The 19783-nt window shown below is 43.0% G+C and overlaps 1 protein-coding gene across 1 annotated transcript in view; it reads left to right on the top strand.

Moving 5' to 3' along the window:
- The first annotated feature begins 9811 nt into the window (after positions 1 to 9811).
- The window catches only part of ANXA11 (annexin A11), a 42844-nt gene continuing 32872 nt past the window's right edge, over positions 9812 to 19783 (top strand). The window contains exon 1 of the mRNA XM_063133165.1: positions 9812 to 9918. The gene's annotated coding sequence lies outside the window, so the exon portion shown is untranslated. The remainder of the gene's footprint in view (positions 9919 to 19783) is intronic.

Below are 19783 nucleotides of genomic sequence, written 5' to 3'. Positions count from 1 at the left end.
CACACAAAACGCTAAGTCATGGTTCACACGACATGCTAAGCTATCATGTTTAGTTCAAAACGCTTAGCCACTGTGGCTTAGTCTGTCTTCTGAACAGGGTGACTGTTTGATAAAGATCCATTATCCCTATTCCAATGTAGAATGCAGAAGGGATGCTGGGCCTCCCCATGCAAGAAATTCAGCTGCCAACGTTAGTATAAAACACTCTGCAGTAGCACTCCCCAACCAACTGCCCTCCAGATATTCTGGACGACAACTCCCATCAGCCCCAGCCAGCGGTCAGGAATTATGGGAGTTGTAGCCCAAAACATCTGGAGGGCACCTGATTGGGGAAAGTTGCTCTACTTTAATTTGGTCCCATAATGAAGAAATTTCAGGTATTCCAGTCTCCAGTGTTTTGGAACATCTTTTTAGAACATAAACATATAAAGCCCAAAGAAAGATTTCTTTGGGATTTCCTTAAGTTTTGTAATTTTCCCCATTTTAGATGTATGCCTTCTTTTCTTTTCTTTTTCCGCACCGCACCCTAAACTGCACTTGGGGGCCAAGAGCTATACCAGTGTATTTTTTGCATATAAGTCACATGGAATTGATTATAATGCTTGTTTTGCTTTTATAAATCAAGGAGTTATATTGAATAAAAATATTTTTTAAGCTAGGAAAATAAGGACATTATTCTGAAGTTATGTAGAATGCTCAAGCAAAATATTACAGATAATATAATAACTCAGCAGCAAATGTTTCCAAGTGTTTTTCGTATATTGAAGAAGCTTCTACCTGCCACAAGAGGGCTCCATATATACGAGTCTCTAGAGCAGAAGTTCTCAGCGAACTTTTTCCACACTGAGGAGTCTTCTGTGGAACTGCTGTGTCTTGCAGAGTGAATTCTACTTTCTGCCCACTCCTGCCCTAGAAAACTTTCTGCAACACACAGCAGTTCCACAGAGGACCTGTGGGACCAAATGAATGTAGAGTAGCTTTCCCTGATCAAGTACCCTCCAGATGTTTTGGACTGCAACTCCCATCATCCCTGACTCTTGGCCATACTGGCAGGGGCTGATGGGATATTATATTTATTTATTTTCTGTACCACCCCACAGCTGAAGCTCTATTAGGGCGTTTTACGACAATTCATAAAAATACAAAATACAACATAATAAAAACAGTCTAATTTTTTTTAACATAGAGAAATTAAAACCATGTAAACCATGTTTTTTTCCTAATAGACCTGTTCTAAAACAGTAGACATAGATGCCTCATCATATACCATTAAATGTGTGGGAGTAGAGGATGGTCTTTATCTGGAGGCAAAAAGATGATCGTGTTAGCACCAGGCAGGCCTCAGTGGGGAGCTCATTCCATAATCAGGGGGCCACCACTGAGAAGGGCCTCTCCCTTCTGTTGCCACCTTCTGAACCTCCTTTGGAAGTGGCACTTGGTGGGGGTGGGCAGATGTTGATTGTAGTGTGTGGGTATATTGTTGTAAACCGCCCAGAGAGCTTTGGCTATGGGGCGGTATATAAATGTAATAAATAAATATTCAGGTTGGAAGAAGTGTTCTGTCAGGTATTGTAGTCCCAAGCCAAGTCTGGTTTCATAGGTTAAAACCAGCACCTTGAATCGGGCTCAGAAACATACAGGCAGCCAAAGCAAGTGGGCCAGAATTGGTCTTACATGTTCAGACCTTCTGGTCCCAGTCAGTAATCTGGCAGCCATATTTTGCACAACCTGCAGTTTCAGAACAGTTTTCAAGGGCAGCCCCATGTAGAGTACGTTGCAGCACTCTAACTTGGAGATTACTAGTGCATAGATTTCTAAAACCAGGTTATCTCTGTTCAGATAGGGGCATATCCGGGCCACCAGCTGAAGCTGATAGAAGGCACTCAGTGCCACTGAAGCCATTTGAGCCTCAAGTGACAGAGATGGCTCCAGAAGGACACGCAAGCTATGAATCTGCTTCTTCAAGGGGAGAACCACCCAGAACAGGTTGAAAACCCTCCATCTGGTTAGAAGCATCACCCACTAACAGCATCTCAGTCTTGTCTGGATTGAGCTTCAGTTTATTAGCCCTCATCCAGTCCATTGTCGCAGTCAGGCACCACTTCAGCACACCCACAGTCCAGTTATGCATTAAAATTAGGTGTTATACATTAAAAGCCTGTTGAAACAAGAGTGTCTTCTATTTTTGGCAGAAGAGGCACAAAGAGGGAGCCTGGTGGTTTGATAAGGAAAGCATTCCACCACAACCAAAAAGGCTCTGCCTCGTGTATGTCCCAAAATGGCATCAAGGGCAAGGCCTCTGAAGTCGATCTTAACTTCTGGGCAGGCCCATGTATCACCACAAATCTCTCTTCACGTCCCCCTTAAGTCAAAGTAGACAAGACACAGGAGACACTGTGACTGGATATTCCAGTATTTCTGTTTTCAGTTAAAGGAAAGCTGCTAACATATGCTTATCTATAGTTCTTCTAACCTTTTGGGGTTGGTTTACACATTTGGAATTTTCAAAGAGTGTCCTGGGTGCTCTCACAAAATGAATGCTGTGGTCACAAACCCTCCATTTCCCAGAAGGAAAACTGGAAAGCTTAAAAGAAAAGAAACTTGCCGCGGAACCTGAGTGCAAGGCAGAGACGCAAAACTAAAATGCAGAACCGCTCTTTTGAACCCACAGTTTTTCTACCCATTTTGCAGAAGTTTATTTATTTATTTATTACATTTCTATACCGCCCAATAGCCGGAGCTCTCTGGGTGGTTCACAAAAATTAAAACCATTCAAAGTATAAAACAACAGTATAAAACCATAATAGAAAATACAATATAAAGGCTCAACCAGATAAAAACAGCAGCAGTGCAAAATTAAACCAAAGAAGTTAAACCAATATGGTTCAGGGACAAGTAATTTGACCAAGCAACTCAGTGCAAAGCAGAAGTGAGGGTTAAGCCCCAAATGCCAAATCACATATTTCCCCTAAAAAGCACCACAAAATTCACAAACTGGTGATGCTCAGTGAAACACCTCCTGCCCCACAAAAACAACAGGCAACAGACACACAGGGAACACAGGTAAAACACACACTTCTCAACGCCTTTCTAGCCCCCAAAATGCTCCCTATCTTCTTCCAGAATAGCTTTTCCTTTACTGTGTGCCTGGGTGTGCATCAGAACAAAGTGCTAGGCTGCAGCTGCCGCCATTTGTGTTTTCTAAGAATGCTTGGCTGGGACCCAGAGGCATTCTTGGAAATAAATACGTTGCTGAAGGCTAACACTTCACCTTTCAGCATGCCAGCCTCCCAGTTTAAAGCATAACAATAATCATTTTTCAATCTTAAAAACAAGGATAAGAAAATCAAGAGGGGCAGGGAGCCAGCAAGGCTGGTATTTGTGGGCACAATGGTACCCCTGGGCACCACCTTGGAGAGGCCAGTAACTTTACCCTTAATCCGCATCTCAGGTTGAATAACAATACTTTCTCTGTAACATTCATTCTCACATTTAGTGAACAGACAGGGCAGTAGACAATGGAGTCATTCCACGAACTGAAGTAAAGCTTGTGGAACGCCACTGAATCTTTCTGATGTGCAAGAGGTTGCCCACTATGCTTACGCAACTGGTTGTGTAGTGACTGGGCAAATAGTTTTGGATCTTTCTTTCCAAGCCTGTCATCCTTTGATTAACATCAACCGTTCAGGCTGAGCAAGAAACTGCTGATCTTGTTTCGATTGCCAGCTGCTTGGAATTTACCCGGAACACACAGAGCTTTTCTCGAAGTCACACCCACCTTGCAAAATTGGGTATGAGGGCTGAACAAAACAGGTTGTGATTGTTAAATGTAGGGCTGTTGAGGGAGCTTTTTGCTCTTATTTTTGGAAGTAGCTTAGCTTGGGTACTTGCTTGCTGCATGCCCTATGGAAGTAAATAAACAGGATTGTTAAAGTAGCTGCAATAGAAGTCCCAATACTCTCTCCTCCAAAGAAAACTGACCCTGAACATCCCATGGCCACAGGAGTTCCTGCAGTTAAGCGGTAGGGAACATGCTTTGCATGCAGAAGGTCAAAAGTCAGAACAGCTCCAAACAAGCTCACCCTGTTTCCCATTTTCCTTCACTGGATCTGGCCAACCTCTGGACAAAATTGCTGCCGGTGACAGACTCCTTGCCCGTCTGGAATTGGGTTTGGTCAAATAAAGGGGTCTGTGTGTATGTTGGGGACAGGGCTGAGTAGAAATTCTCCGGGAATTTATCAATCAACTCATTTTCAAACTTGCATGTCAAAAACCTCACACAGATTCTCACACTTTGTAGACAGCTTCCAGGGGATGCCTCCATGTTTGCATGCTAAGACCCTACATTTCTGCCTTTTATAAACTTCATATATTCCCAGGAACTACACTTCCATGGTATATTTGGGGCTTCCTTATTTATTTAATTTGTAACCCACCTTTTTTCCTCCAAGGAACCCAGAGCAGCATACATAATCCTCCTCTCCGTTTTATCCTCACAACAACCCTATGAAGTAGGTTGGGCTGAGAGTCTGTGACTGGCCCAAAGTGGGTTTCCATGGCCAAGTGGGGACTAGAACTCAGATCTTCCAACTCCCAGTCCAACACTATTGCCGCTACACCACACTGATGAGGAAGAGACAGGTGTCAAAATGATTTTGAAATGTGGAATTTGATTCTTAAACCACCTTGGGGGCCCTTTGTGGAGACTGAAAGATGGGATAGAAATTTCTTCAACCAACCAACCAACCAACCAACCAACCAACCAACAATAAATGCTTGTTAGTTTGACTAATCTGTCCAAAATGATTGTATTGAACTAGCTACTCCAATGCTGAAATACTTGGGGAAGGAAGACTTTGAATTTGTTTAATTTGCTATTTTTCAAATAAATGCAGAACGTCCTTTTAATCCTCCTCTGGTCTCCTTCTGCCATTTACTACTTACTTTGCCCACAGATTCTCCACATTATCATCCTTGTGCCCAAATGTATGTTCAACCTGTAAGGCAACCTTCCCAAACCTGGTACCATCAGATGGTGACCACACCGGTTGGGGATAATGACAGTTGTAGTCCAACACATCTGAAGGACACCAGGTTGGAGAAGACTCCTGTAAGAGACCTGGCGCCCTGGTAATGGAGACCCTCAAGCTGCCTTATTGAATTTAACTAAATTTGAACAAGAACCCTGCCTGCAGGGTCCAAGAACGTTGCTCTCGCTGCAGCTTAGATAACACGGCAGCTTAGCAACAGAATGTCTGGCCTGATCCCTGTCATCTATATTTTGGTAACCTCTAAACTGGATTTATGTAATGAGCTGGGGCTGCTGACTTTGTAAACAATATGGACATTTCAGCTGATCTGAAACGCAGCAACCAGAATTTTTACTAGTGCTGGCGGCAGGGACCATGTAACACTGGCCCTAAAACAAGGAAGGGGAACCTGGCCCGTGGGTCTAACACAGCTCATAGGAGGTCCCCCATCTGGCCCATCAGCTTCCCTATCTTATCTCCAATCAATGTTCAGAGATAAGACAATTTTCCTGCTCTCCTGTCTATGCTGTGTGAACTCTTTTAAAAAGCACCCATTAGTGCCAATAGAGGCTTTTAAAAAACTTAATTGCAGCACAGTGGTGGTAGGGATTTTCAGGGGGTGGCTCCTGCAGAGGGAAGGGCTAACCTATCTCTCCCCAAGACTATGACCCTCCCTTTGAAAAAGTGCTCCTCCCCTGCTGCAATCACATCATGAGGCCACATGCCAGCAGTGCAGTGACCCTGCCCACCACAGGCATGTGGCTTTTGAATCGCTTGCCAGGAACTAATCTGGACCTCAGGCCGAGAAAAGCTTCCCCACCTTTTATTGTACACTTTTTAAATATCTGAACCTCTTAGAGCTACAGTTACAGAGTGGTAAGGAAGTGTAATAAATAAAATATATAAACAAACTCTTTTTTTTTTTTTACTATATCCATTGCTATTATCTTAGAAGGAACCGATACCACCGAAAGGGCCTGTGTGTCATACCAGTTTCCCTGCAAGGCCATTTCCCTGTTGCTGTGGAAATATGCTACAATCTCTGTATGGCCCACAGGAAAATTAATGCTAATGTAATTGCCTTGTGCTAATAATAGGCACCGCTGCTTTGTGTAAGATGTTTGTGTTTATAAATAGAAGCCATCCAAGGAAGGTGTGGTTTATTTCAGCACAGTGAGCTATAAAGGGGACACTCGTTCATATTTTCCCCTGTGAACTTCTCAGTAGACTTTTAAAACTGATGGGGTGCCATATGTGGGAAAGACCAATACAATTGGCCCTGGTCACTGAATTGCATACATACACATGTACGCCCCTGCAGCATGGGATCCCACTAGGCTGAAAGCTAAGTCACCACACTTTCCTTTTGAGGCTGTTTTGTCAGGCTATTTTAAAGATGCTTTTAGAACCCTCTGCCATATTGATGAAGCAAGCCATTCTTCACTTTATTATTGGTTTATAACATTTATATCCTGCTTTTTCTCCAAGGAACTCATGGCTCTCTCCCTCTGTTTTATCTTCGTAACAACCCTGTGAGGTAGACTAGAAGCTCCATCATAGCTGGGGGAAAACGCTGGCTACCGTGGCTTCTCCGCTCCTGGTTTAGTCGGTTTTGAAAACAGGAAGGAAACACTGAGCATAAGGCCCATTCAGTCGGGCGTTGCATCACACTGCTTTGCCCACAAACAGCAGGAGAGAGCAGCAACCGGACTTTTTCTGGTTTTTCTTGTGGCGCAAGGAAGGCCAGAAGGGGTGGAAGGCGCGAGAGAGGCAGACAACGTCATGTGAGGGACCTCCAAGGAATCCTTGAGGGCCCAGTAACAAGTGTGCAATGAAACGCTTGTCAGATGGTTGAGAGACAGTGACTGGCCCAAGGTCACCCAGTGTGTTTCATAGCTGAGTGGAGATTTGAACCCAGGTATCCATGGACTTAGTTCAACACTCTAACAGCTATCATATATTGGATCCCAGTTAGCAGGAGCAATTTGTTTAGTCTTGAGACAGCAAGTACACTTTAAGTGGCTAACTAGAAGGATCTTGGAATTGTTGTAGATCGCAAACTGAATATGAGCCAACAGTGCGATGTGGCTGCAAAAAAGGCAAATGCTATTTTGGGCTGCATTAATAGAAGTATAGCTTCCAAACCACGTGAGGTACTGGTTCCTCTCTATTTGGCCCTGGTCAGGCCTCACCTAGGCCGGATCTACACTATTGCTTTAAAGTGCTTTATAACAGTTTTATAGTGCTTTAAAGCAGTTAAAACGCTGTATAACTGTTATAAAGTGCTTTAAAGCAGTAGTGTAGATCCGGTATTGTGTCCAGTTCTGGGCTCCACAATTCAAGAAGGATGCAGACAAGCTGGAGCGTGTTCAGAGGAGGGCAACCAGGATGTTCAGGGGTCTGGAAACAAAGCCCTATGAAGAGAGACTGAAAGAACTGGGCATGTTTAGCCTGGAGAAGAGAAGATTGAGGGGAGACATGATAGCACTCTTCAAATACTTCAAAGGTTGTCACACAGAGGAGGGCCAGGATCTCTTCTCGATCCTCCCAGAGTGCAGGACACGGAATAACGGGCTCAAGTTAAAGGAAGCCAGATTCTGGCTGGACATCAGGAAAAACTTCCTGACTGTTAGAGCAGTACGACAATGGAATCAGTTACCTAGGGAGGTTGTGGGCTCTCCCATACTAGAGTCATTCAAGAGGCAGCTGGACAACGATCTGTCAGGGATGCTTTAGGGTGGATTCCTGCATTGAGCAGGGGGTTGGACTCGATGGCCTTGTAGGCCCCTTCCAACTCTGCTATTCTATGATTCTATGATCTCCATAAGCGAAACGTTCAAGACCATCCTCATAATGCAGCTGAATGGCTGAACCTGGGAGAAAAATGGCTTCCCTAAGGCCATCCAGCAGTGGAGTTCAGAACCTGAGACTTCCTGGCTCACCGTCTTTTAGCAAGTTGTCCACAAAACCTCTCCTTAAGATTGTCACTTTTTATCCTAGCCAGTATGGGCAGCCCAGACACCCACTGCATCAGTGGGGCAATATCAACAGAACACTGTAATAGAATATTACTGCAATGCGTTATACGTGGGGCTGCCTTTGAAAACGGTCTGGAAACTTCAGCTGGTACAAAATAGGGCAGCCCGTTTACTAACAGGGACTGGCCGGCGAGATCACATCACGCCTGTCCTTTTATTTATTTATTTATTTTAGTTAATTACATTTATATACCGCCCCACAGCCGAAGTTCTCTGGGCGGTTTACAACAATTAAAAATAGTAAACATTAAAACATTTTACAACTCCATTGGCTGCCAGTCCAGGTCCGGGCCCGATTCAAAGTGCTGGTATTGACATTCAAAGCCCTAAACGGGTGCCAGGTTATTTGACGGAGCGCCTCCTCCCATATGTGCCTGCCCGGACCTTAAGATCATCTACAGGGGCCCTTCTCTGTGAGCCCCTGCCAAAGGTGGCTCACTAGGTGGCTACTAGGAGGAGGGCTTTCTCTGCTGTGGCACCCTGGCTGTGGAATGAGCTCCCCAGAGAGGTCTGCCTGGCACCTACACTGTACTCCTTTCGTCGCCAGCTGAAGACCTTTTTATTCTCTCAGTATTTTAACACTTAATTTTAACTTAAATTTAAACTTTGCTGTTTTAATCTCATATTTTAACCTATATCAATTTTTGCTGTGTGGTTTTATTCTGGTGATACTTTTTATATTGTATTTCGTAATTGTATTTTAAATTTGTTGGTTGTTTTTATGCTCTTCGTGGTTTTTAATTTTTGTGAACTGCCCAGAGAGCTTCGGCCATTGGGCGGTATAAAAATGTAATAAATAAAATAATAAAAATAAAAATATAGGGCTCAGGCTCTCAGCTAGCTCGTTTACAGCTCTTGCTGGGTCTGACACAAACCCAAAATGGATTCACAGCCTCACCGAAATCCAAGTCACCAGCCTCCACTGGCAATACTATCTCTGGTTCGTGGGCTTTCCTGAAAGCTAGGGTTGTTCCGTAGCCTCGTGAGCGCATCTGGGTTTCATGACCAGAATAAGTCCTCCTGAGTATGTATGTGTGTGTGTGTGTGTGTGTGTGTGTGTGTGTGTATATATATATATATATACACACACAAAGCTAGGGTAACCATATGAAAATGAGGACAGGGCTCCTGTATCTTTAACAGTTTATTTTATCTTATTTTTATTTATTACATTTTTATACCGCCCAATAGCCGAAGCTCTCTGGGCGGTTCAGTTGCATAGAAAAGAGAATTTCAGCAGGTGTCATTTGTATATATGGAGAACTTGATAAAATCCCATCTTTATCACAACAGTTCAAGCTGCAGGAGCTATACTAGAGTGACCAGCTTTAAAAGAGGGCAGGGCACCTGCAGCTTGAACTGTTGTGATGAAGAGGGAATTTCACCAGGTTCCCCATATATACAAATGACACCTGCTGACATTCCCTTTTCAATACAAGAGTTAAAGGTACAGGAGCCCTGTCCTCCTTTTCATAGGGTCACCTTAACAAAGCAGCAGGCGTGAGCGCGGCGGAGAGGGAGGCGCTGCGCGGTCGGGGGCCTTTCTCGGAGGCAGAGCAGCCACCCTGTCCATTTTCCCCGTCTGGAAATGTTTGCTTGCAGCAGGAAACCCGACGCTACTCTCCGGGGGAGGACCCAGCACGGCGGAGGAGGAGGAGGAAGGAGAAGAAGGCGACGACCGCTGCTGTGAGTTCAGCTCCTCCTCCTCTTGGCTCCGCTGTTATTTTTTCCCTTCCCGGAATAGGGAAGAGCGCAGAGCGCGGCTGGGAAAAGACGCTGCTGCGCTCGAGAAGTGCCTGCAGCTTCCCGGACCATCCCGACAGCACTCCTGGGTGGTTTAACCTGCCAAGGTAAGAGGCGACAGCAGCTTTCCCCTGACGCGTCTGGCTGGCCGCTGTTGGAAACAGAATGCTGGGGCCAGATGAGCTTCGCGCCTGATCCTACTTGGTGTCAGTAGCCGGGTTTCCTCTGAGTTGAGGCCCGCGATCAGGGGGACTTCCTACCCAATCAATCTTGGGTACCTTGATTTGGAAGGCAGCCCTGCCGTAGTCAAGGGAGGCTTACTCTCACGTAAACTGGCTTAGTCTCTCGGTCTCCCCGGTAGGATCAGGGCGCCTGCAATCCAAAAGGACGCCCTGCGCCCCTCCCTTCTCAAGTGCAAATACGGTTTGGAGCCTCCGGTGAAGAGAAGGCGCGCTGGCCGCCCGGGGCGCAGTTCCTGGGTTGAGTAGGGGAAGGGCTGGGGGAGCCCCGGGGCTGCTCCTTGTGGGTGTATATTGTACTTTGCAGTGCCTACGACAGGGTGGGGTGGACCTCTTTCAGCCCTAGGGCTGAATTCAGTTCCGAGAGACTCTTGGGGCCTTGCATTCCAGCGGTGGGAGCGCAGAGGGTGGGGCCAAAAAAAAATAAATACCAAAAAAAATAATACCAACATCTTGTAACTTAAAGTTCTTACAGCCAGTAACTGAGCGTTAGGAGAGACATTTATTTTCTATTATTTTAAACATCACACACACAATCTTTACACCACATTATAATACATACAAACAAAGGTATACACAAAACAACTACACTAAAATACAATTAAAAAAAACATTTAAGGATAAGGTTAAAGTATATTTTTGAACCTCTTCAATGCCAGAAATGCTAACTATCTTCTTAATTGCTGTTAATAGGTTAATCAAATTCAATTCGTTCTTATGACTTCTCTGAATCTCATACATTGGATTCACAGAATCATACTCCATTTCTCTCTAATTCTTTAATTACAGTTAATACATCAATCAAATTTACTTCTCTTGTTTTCTTTTTTTCATTGTGATGGCAGTCTCTTTGGGGCAGGGTCCTGATATATTGCTGCTTCATGTGTTAGACTGGAAAGTACACATGGGACATGCTACAATTGCATGATGCTTAGCAGAATTTATAGTGTGTGTTTCTAGCGTTGAAAGTGTTTCGGGTACACAATCTCCGTAATCCTTACAACACCCCTGTAACAAAAGACAACATTATTTAGTCCCATATAACGGATTTGTGAAGTGAAGTGTTTGAGGGGTGGTTGCTTGCCAAGGCTACCAAATGAATTCATCCCTGATTGAAGTAGGAACTCCTAGTTTATGTTCTTAGCTGCTATACTGCCCTACTTGTATTCATGAATGATGTATTTATGGCCTACCGTTATGCCCACTGTTATTTTCACCTCTCTCCCCCAATCCTCAAAAAACTGGCCTGTGTGAGTAAGTCGCACTTCTTGTGCAGACTGCAGCAATATTTTATTCTTGCTTTCTTGTATCACATTTATTTATTTAAAACATTTATATCCCGCCCTATATCAATAAGATCTCAGGGCAGCGTACAGATAAAAGCATACAGTATAAAACAGTAAATATGCACAGCTAAAAACAAATTAAACCATAAACCAAGTTAAAACAATATATAATTTAAAAGCAGTAAAACTATTAAAACAGTTAAAACAATGTGCCAACTTTGTGAATTTTATTCCCTTTCTTCAAGAAGCTCAAGGCAACATGCACTGTTCTTAGTAGTGGGTGTGCTGGGCGGTTGCCCAGGGTGTTGAGCTGAAGTGGGGTACCAAACTGAGCTGAGAGGACACCAACATCACACCCGCACCAGGCCCATAACCCCCCTGGTGGCCCTGCAAAGGTGACCATGGTGAGGTACTAAAGGCACTCCTCACCAGGGTCCTAGATATCCTAAGGCCTGGCCTTCATAGCCCCTTGTACCTATCTATGACTAGCAGAAGGCAGACCAGTAGATGAAGTCAGATGAGCAAAAATTGCTTATTGTTCATAATGTATACCTTTGCTTTTTGTTAAATTTACATGAAGTTGTTTGCTGTAATATTGTTATTTATAAAGCAAATTACAACACTGTGCAATAATACTTATTTTCTAGATACTATCTAATGATCAGCAAGCATTTATTTGCATTCTGAAACTTTCCCTCCTTAACCTGAGTTGTTTCCGAAATGTTGCATTGTTTTCTTTCTCTTTCCCTCTCTGTGTACAAACTGACAACAAAAGAGCCTCCTGTGGGTATCTCTTCAAGTTGTTCATAATAATATTGTCATTTCTGTTATCCTGTTTCTGGCTGTTCCGTTGCAGCTGAACCTGGTTTAGGGACCGCTCTAAACCCTCTGGGGCTGCTTCCTGCACACCAAATGGCAGCTGCTTTCTCCAGGATTATTAGCTTTGTGGTTGAATGAGCTGAAGGTGCGGTGCCTTATTTAAGCGCTGGTGATTGTGTGAACCTGTCCATTCTCCTCTTTTCCCGATCTGCAATGTTGAGATAATAACACTGGACCATTTGACAGATTTTCCCTGCTTGCAGCACATACTCTATATTTTGTCAGTGGGGCAGACAATTTAGGGAGAAGGTAACAGGAAGAATATCTTCAGTTACTATTACTGCGCATATTTAGATTTCATTGCACAAGGAGGAAGGGATTGACAGATTTTTAGATTCAATGTGTTGGGAAGCTTGCTTTTTAAATTATCCCTTTTCAGAAAATTAGGTTTGCACATAATTTTAAACTTTTTATGTACTCGCTTTGAACCCTTCTGAACTAAGATCCCACAAACCTACTGTGACACGGGCAGTCAGAAGTATTCTTTTTGTGTCTTCCCTTTTCATACAAACATAAAGTGAAACAAATTTTTATCACAAAAGTTGTTCCCCTTTCAGAAAGAATACATTTGACTGCTCTTGTTCCGCTCCACCCACCTGCCTTGGGCAAAGGCCATGAACTTTATTACTTGAAGAAGGCAGGAAATACGCAGCCTTCAGTGAACATCCCCGGGTGTCTCAGTTATCATTTGCTCAGCTCCCTGCCACAAAAAAATATGACTCTCAGGGGAGGTGACTGTCCTGGTCGTGTCTAGTTTAGACTTTGGTTTCAGCACGGAGGGACGAGGAGTCAGTTTTATCTCAACAGAGTTTTGAAGTTTTTCCAGATAAGGCTTTTATTGTGTAATTGCTCTGCCTCAGAATTCTACTCGAAACCCCTCTTGCGTTTTCCCACGGCCTTTTTCTACTTTTTTTCTTTCCACAAAAAGTCTGTTAAGGAAGCAAAAATGGCGGCATGGTGCCTTTTGAATGGTAGCCCTGTCTCTGGAAGCACCTTTCGTCTTGGAACGTATCAGACTAATGGGGTCAGTTCTCTGCTCAGCCTTGAGTTCTTTTCAGCGAGTTCCAGTCTCTTCACTTCAGTTCCTCGTGTCTAGGAAGGGAAAAGTAATTGCAAAGCACAGTGAACTAAGAATATTGAAGTGCTTTTAAAGTGTTGTATAAACAATAGGCTACAATTGAAATAAAAATAATAGTATTTTATATAAAATGTACAGAAAAACACAGCCCAGAGACAGAAATCTGTGTAAAATCTTTTAGATGAGATGGGTTGTTGTTGTTGTTTGCTTTTTATGAGATCTACCTCATTTTAGTTTTAGTGTATCCTCTAAAACTATAGGATATGAGAGAGAATGAGTGGCCCAAGATCACTCTGGGATTTTTATGGTCTCCAAATCTCTACCTATAAAGCGGAAAGTATGTGTGTGTCACGTATGTCTGGAAATGTATACCCACTTCCAGATGAGTTAGAAACTTGAAATTTGACACACTGATATGTATGGCTGTACAATGTACCAGAAAAATCTAAACACATGAATTTTAGGGTTTTAAGTATTTTTAAAGAATTTAATAAAAGCCTAAGCTTCACCTACAACTCCCAGCATGCCTTGGGTGGGAGGCCAGACTTACCGGCCTTTGGTGGCCATTGTGATTCTTAAGGTCAGTCTCGAGCAGTCAACACAATTCCACATAAAAGGAAACAACCCACATAAATGCGCTGGATCCATTTGCGGTGCCTCCTCCCACCTGCCATGTGTGGCTTTAAAATCATAACTAGATAACAGCATGACTTTGAGGCTGATCTCTGGACATGCTCAAAAGCACTCCGTCCTGATATCGCTGTTTTCTCAGAAACTGAGGGAAGCACACGCACAGCCTTCACCTTTAAGAGGGAAGGAGGAAATGGAAGCACTCTGCACATGCCCAGAAATAGGCTCGACGAATGGAGGCAAGTAGGTGGGCTGGCCCTGACCCTTCAGTACAGGGTCCTGATGGAGCACTTGGTGGGCAAGAAGTTCAGGCTGGGGCAGTCCTAGCAGGACTTGGCTGGAGCTTGACGCGTCCACTGACACCTGCTTACTTCCCTTCCTTCGCAATACTCCTCAATCCTCTATCAAAGAGCAGCATCAGCAATGAGAGGAGGGAAGTGCCTCTCAGAGGACATGGGCATCTGCGGACCGCCAAAGGCATGCTGTTTGTGTGTGTAATACTGGCATGTAGAGTGGCTGATTTTAAATAAAGCATAGGTTAGCAAACCAGGTCTGTATCTCTCAGTCCTAACGCAGCCCCTACTTTCCTGACCTCTTGCTAACATTAGTCTTTGTTGTTCTTCTAACTGAGAGCTTTGGCTATTGGGCAGTAAAAAAATGTAATAAATAAATAAAATAAATATTTATCACATTTTTATACCGCCCAATAGCTGAAGCTCTCTGGGCGGTTCATAGAAATTAAAACCATGAAGAGCATAAAAACAACCAACAATTTTAAAACATAAATACAAAATACAATGTAAAAAGCACAAGCAGGGTTAAAACCACACAGCAAAAATTGATATAGGTTAAAATATGGAATTAAAACAGCAAAGTTTAAATTTTAGTCAAATTAAGTGTTAAAATACTGAGAAAATAAAAAGGTCTTCAGCTGGCGACGAAAGGAGTACAGTGTAGGCGCCAGGCGGACCTCTCTGGGGAGCTCGTTCCACAACCGGGGTGCCACAGCGGAGAAAGCCCTCCTCCTAGTAGCCACCTGCCTCACTTCCTTTGGCAGGGGCTCACGGAGAAGGACCCCTGTAGATGATCTTAAGGTCCGGGCAGGCACATATGGGAGAAGGCGTTCCTTCAGATAACCTGGCCCCAAACCGTTTAGGGCTTTGAATGTCAATACCAGCACTTTGAATCGGGCCCGGACCTGGACTGGCAGCCAATGAAGTTGTAGAAGGACTGGTGTGATATGGTCTCGCCAGCCAGTCCCTGTTAGTAGGCGGGCTGCCCTGTTTTGTACCAGCTGAAGTTTCCGGACAGTTTTCAAAGGCAGCATATCAGCTAGTCCTTCTATAAATCTGTTGATATAATCTGTACATAGCGGGCCCAACCCAGTTGGAGGTTTTCCTGCAGATATGAATGTGCTCTTTTGTACTTCTCATTAATTCCAGTGGGACTTTTGCAGGAAAACCTACTAAGCGTATTAAACAGTATACATTGATTTAATTATCCAAGCAGAAGAATGTATCTGTAACCCCAAGGACACCTGGCAAATTTCACTGTTTTAGACTTTGTAATTGTTCAAAGAGGAATTTACCTGCTTGGCAAATCTGGGAAGAAAAATACATTAACCAAGTGTCTGTTTCTTCCTCATTAACTCATGCATATTTTTCCTTGTGCCATGTTACCTTAAGCCATTTCCCCTTTCCTTATAAATGTCATATGACCTCATTATGGCCTGTTATTGGAACCCTAAGAGCCCAGCACTGGAACTCATTTAGGGTCACATGCAACTTCTTAAAACAGGATAAATGCTGTAGGAATTGGCCAGGAAGTTGCTAGTCTAGGTATGAGATCCTGTCTGCCACTAATAAGAACTCTTCTCATGAGACTTACAGAGACCCACATTTCATTGTAAACAAATTGGAAAAGATTTGAGAAGAGGTAACAAAACATATTAATCAAAATATTGTAGTAAGTTTCCCCATGATTTTTGGCTCATAAAAGGAAGAGAGGGGGTTTCCAAAGAAGTAAGAGGAGATATTCCACACATTAATGTGAACATCTCTTGCTGTGTTTTAGATACAATGCTCTAGCTAAATTGGAGCTTATATCCCCTGTAATTATCATGAGACTCTTATGGTGGTGCTAACTTTATGATAGTAGTTTGGCATCAGTGAGGAGGGCAGTTTGTATGGCAAAACACACTTCTGGTACTCAGACTATTGTCTGATGAATAATAGAGCAGGCCCTGAGAGGATATACAAATTTAGGTTATCCCTACATTAGTTAGTTAGTGGTGCTGCCACCTTTCAAACATTGTACCTTCAGGGAACATTATTTGCGCTGATTCATCTGCAGAGGAATGCCTTTACATTGGAGCGAATTCTGGAAAGCATTCAAAGGTGTTCTTGGGTCTGGTTCACACATAACCATATTGGGTTTGAGCCCATAGATTGCTGGACCTGAATAAAATGGCAAGCAATGGTTTTCTCTGTCTAGGAAGTAGGAAGGAACTGATTTCATGTGATTTGGGAGCAGGGTGTGCATCCATCTAAGTGCTGAACTTTCAAAGGCAGAGAGAGAGAAAGCTATTAATCGAAAAATAGTATTTATGGAATGAAAAAAATGAGGCTTAAGATGCCTACATGTTTGCTTCTTTCTTTTTTCCCCTTTTTTTAGTAGGTTGGATGTTGGCTAGATGTGTAAAATTTTCCGGGGGGAAATGCAAAATGAATAAAACTTACACTAAGGCTTTAGCTAGACGGAGCTTTATCCCGGGGTGATCCCCGAGATCGTTCTTATGCATCCACATGACGCACAGGGGATCCTGGGATCAGGGAGGGATGATCCCTCCCTTGCTCCGGGATCTTGCCCTCCACTTTAGGCTTGGTTTTTCTGTGGTCTCTGACTGAGCCCGAAACTGCGGAACGTGTGGCCGGGAGTCGTGGTTTGTCCCAGCTCCTTGCAGTTCCTCGCGAGGAGCTGGGACCTGCGCCCATCGAGGGTGGGGTGGGGTGGAGTGGGGAATTTTATTTATTTATTTAAAAAAGGACTTACCTTTTGAGCATGAGTGCTCGTGCGCTGCTGCCTCTTAAAAAAAAAAAAATGGCAGGCGCGATGCCTCTCCCTCTGAGGTCGTCGCGCGCCGCATGTGAACAGAAGGGGAGATCTCGCTATAAAAATATCCGGGATCTTCACTCCTCCGTCCCACTAGACCGCTTGTCTAGCTGAGGTCTAAGTTTAAGATTAGCCCGCTCCCATGTTTGTTCCCCAGTGACTGGGATTCAGAGGCCTGCTGCCTCTGATACTGAAGGTAGCATATAACCACAATGACTAGTAGCCATTGATAGCCTTACCCTCCATGAATATTACCATATCTTGTGGTGGTAAATTTCATAATTTAACTATAAGAAATGTGCAAATTTTTTTACTTCAAAAATTCTGTATGTCATCTTGTGTATTTGTACTTGGAGAGCTTTGTGGCATGAAATGTCATGCCATGGCACAAAATATTCGCATTTATAGAGGGGATCTGTCTGAAGCGTAAAAACAGTGGCTTTATTAATGCCACCAGGTAAAAAATATGCTAAGCTTGTAGAAGCTGTAGTTGTTACAAGGCCTCTATTTAGACTTTTACTCTTGAAGGAAATACCTCATTTATTCTTTTACAGGAGAGTTCTCACATGTAAAAATAAATAAAAAGTGCTGCTTTTAGGTACATTATTATGAAGCAAGTCCTGCATAAAATCTTTTACACATCCTCCCATTTGCCTGAGTCCTGTGATTCACTCCTTGATACATGATCATTACGTGTGTGTTTTCCTTTTTGACAGAAATCTTGTCTTTTTCTTATCAAAAGGAAACTACTAAAGATAAAGTGATCTGGTTTCTGTACAGATTTTCGGTACAGCATACAAACAACAGTAATATAGCTTTCAAAAGAACAGTGAGCAAATGTCATCCATCTTGCTGCTAGGATACTCATTGATATTTCATTAAATAGCTGCATAAGTATGTGTTAAATTTATTCTGCTTTTCATTACCAATAATAATACCAAACACTGCATGGTTGGATACAGGAAATTCAAGACAATACAGATGAACAAGATACTTGAAAAACTGAATAATAAAACCTCAACGTAACAAAACTAATATGTGTGTGTGTGTGTCAAAGAAATTGTCACTGAAGAAGACGAATTTAGAAGAAACAGGCACACAGCATACAATATACAAAACTTGTCTCAAAAGATTTAGACATAATAGACAGATTATTATTATTATTTATTATTATTAATTTATATAGCACCATCAATGTACATGGTGCTGTACAGAGTAAAACAATAAAATAGCAAGACCCTGCCGCATAGGCTTACATTCTAATAAAATCATAATAAAACAATAAGGGGAAGAGAATGCACCAAACAGGCACAGGGTAGAGTAAAACTAGACAGCTGGAAAACCATGAGACTTCATGCAGCTTTCTGATTATCTGAGGCTTAGTGCATTGGAAATGAGCAACCATCCCTCTCTGCACCTGAGTAGGAGTGTAGTGGCACATCACCTACAGTTGGACTGTGTCTTATGCTCAGATTATGTCAGAACACCCTTTTCCTTCCCTCTGGGTGGGAAAAGAAGGCATAGTCATGGCAAACGCAGATTTTGGCAGATTACGAAGGCCAGCTGAATTTGCTGAGCCCCAGGTACAATCCAGTCACAGTTAAGCACTTTTAAATTCCAGGTATTTCTGTGGGGGACATATGCATGTTCTCAACTCATGTGGAAATCAATAGTACTTAACTTTGGAAGGATCAGTCCTGGAAGTGTTCTTTGCTATGTAGAGTGCAGTATAATTTAAAAAAAAAAATCTGGGGGGTGGGGGATTTAAATGCCATTGACAGTGATGTCAGCTCACTACACCTAATAGGCAGTATGCATACCTGTTCAAGAACATATCAGTGGGCCAGTTTGGATGACATGGCAGCCCATTGTGGGTTAATTAACCCTTGAGGAGCTGCGGCATGTGCCGGCTGCCATTATGAATATGTAACCTCCAATTGGGGATTGTTGTGTCATGTGAATCTAGATTTAGGGGGTTATTTGGGGGTTAAATAATCCTTGCATAACCCTACAACAGCCCTTGGGTTATGCCTGGTTGGGGTTGCATATTCGTAAAGGCAGCTGGAATGCACCGTAGCACCTCAACAGTTAATTAATCTGTAGTGGGTTGTCTTATGTACAAACCAGCTACAGTATTCCCTTTAATACTGGGCCCCAAACATCTTTTAGTATCCCGGAGGATGGTGTGGTTGGATCAGTAACATCGAAACTGTCTTATATGAAGTCAGACCATTGCTCCATCTGGTTCTGTGTGAATTTCCAAAAGGGAAACATGATTTGGTCAATGATTTCAAGTCTTTGGTGATTTAAGTCAGAATTTAAATCTTGCTGCTTTGTTCTTGGTAATCTAAAATCATCTTGTTTTTTAAGATCAATTCACTCCGGGTACAATGAACATTTTGCAGCATGCTGTTATACACCCAAACTGTTTTTTGTAGGCAGAGGGCCATAGCCAAGCGGGGTATGGCTCCTTTGTTAATATTCCAGCCTCCTTCTCAGTGCTTTTGGCTCAGGAAACTGAAGTTGATTAGATGGAAATGATTCAAATGTCCAAAAGGACATTAATGCTCAGAGAAATGTCTGTGTGAACAACATTACATTTGGTTTGCCTGTGAACTGAAAAAATAAAATGACAGAATGTAGTTTTTTATTCTGTTTATATAAACCTTGAAATATGCAAGTTAGCATTTAAAAACAACAACCCTGAAACTATGCGATAATGATTCAGCAATCTAGCAACTCTCAACTA

This window comes from Elgaria multicarinata, chromosome 8 (assembly GCF_023053635.1).
Source record: "Elgaria multicarinata webbii isolate HBS135686 ecotype San Diego chromosome 8, rElgMul1.1.pri, whole genome shotgun sequence".
NCBI lineage: Eukaryota > Metazoa > Chordata > Lepidosauria > Squamata > Anguidae > Elgaria > Elgaria multicarinata.
This window is presented reverse-complemented; position numbering and strand designations above follow the sequence as displayed.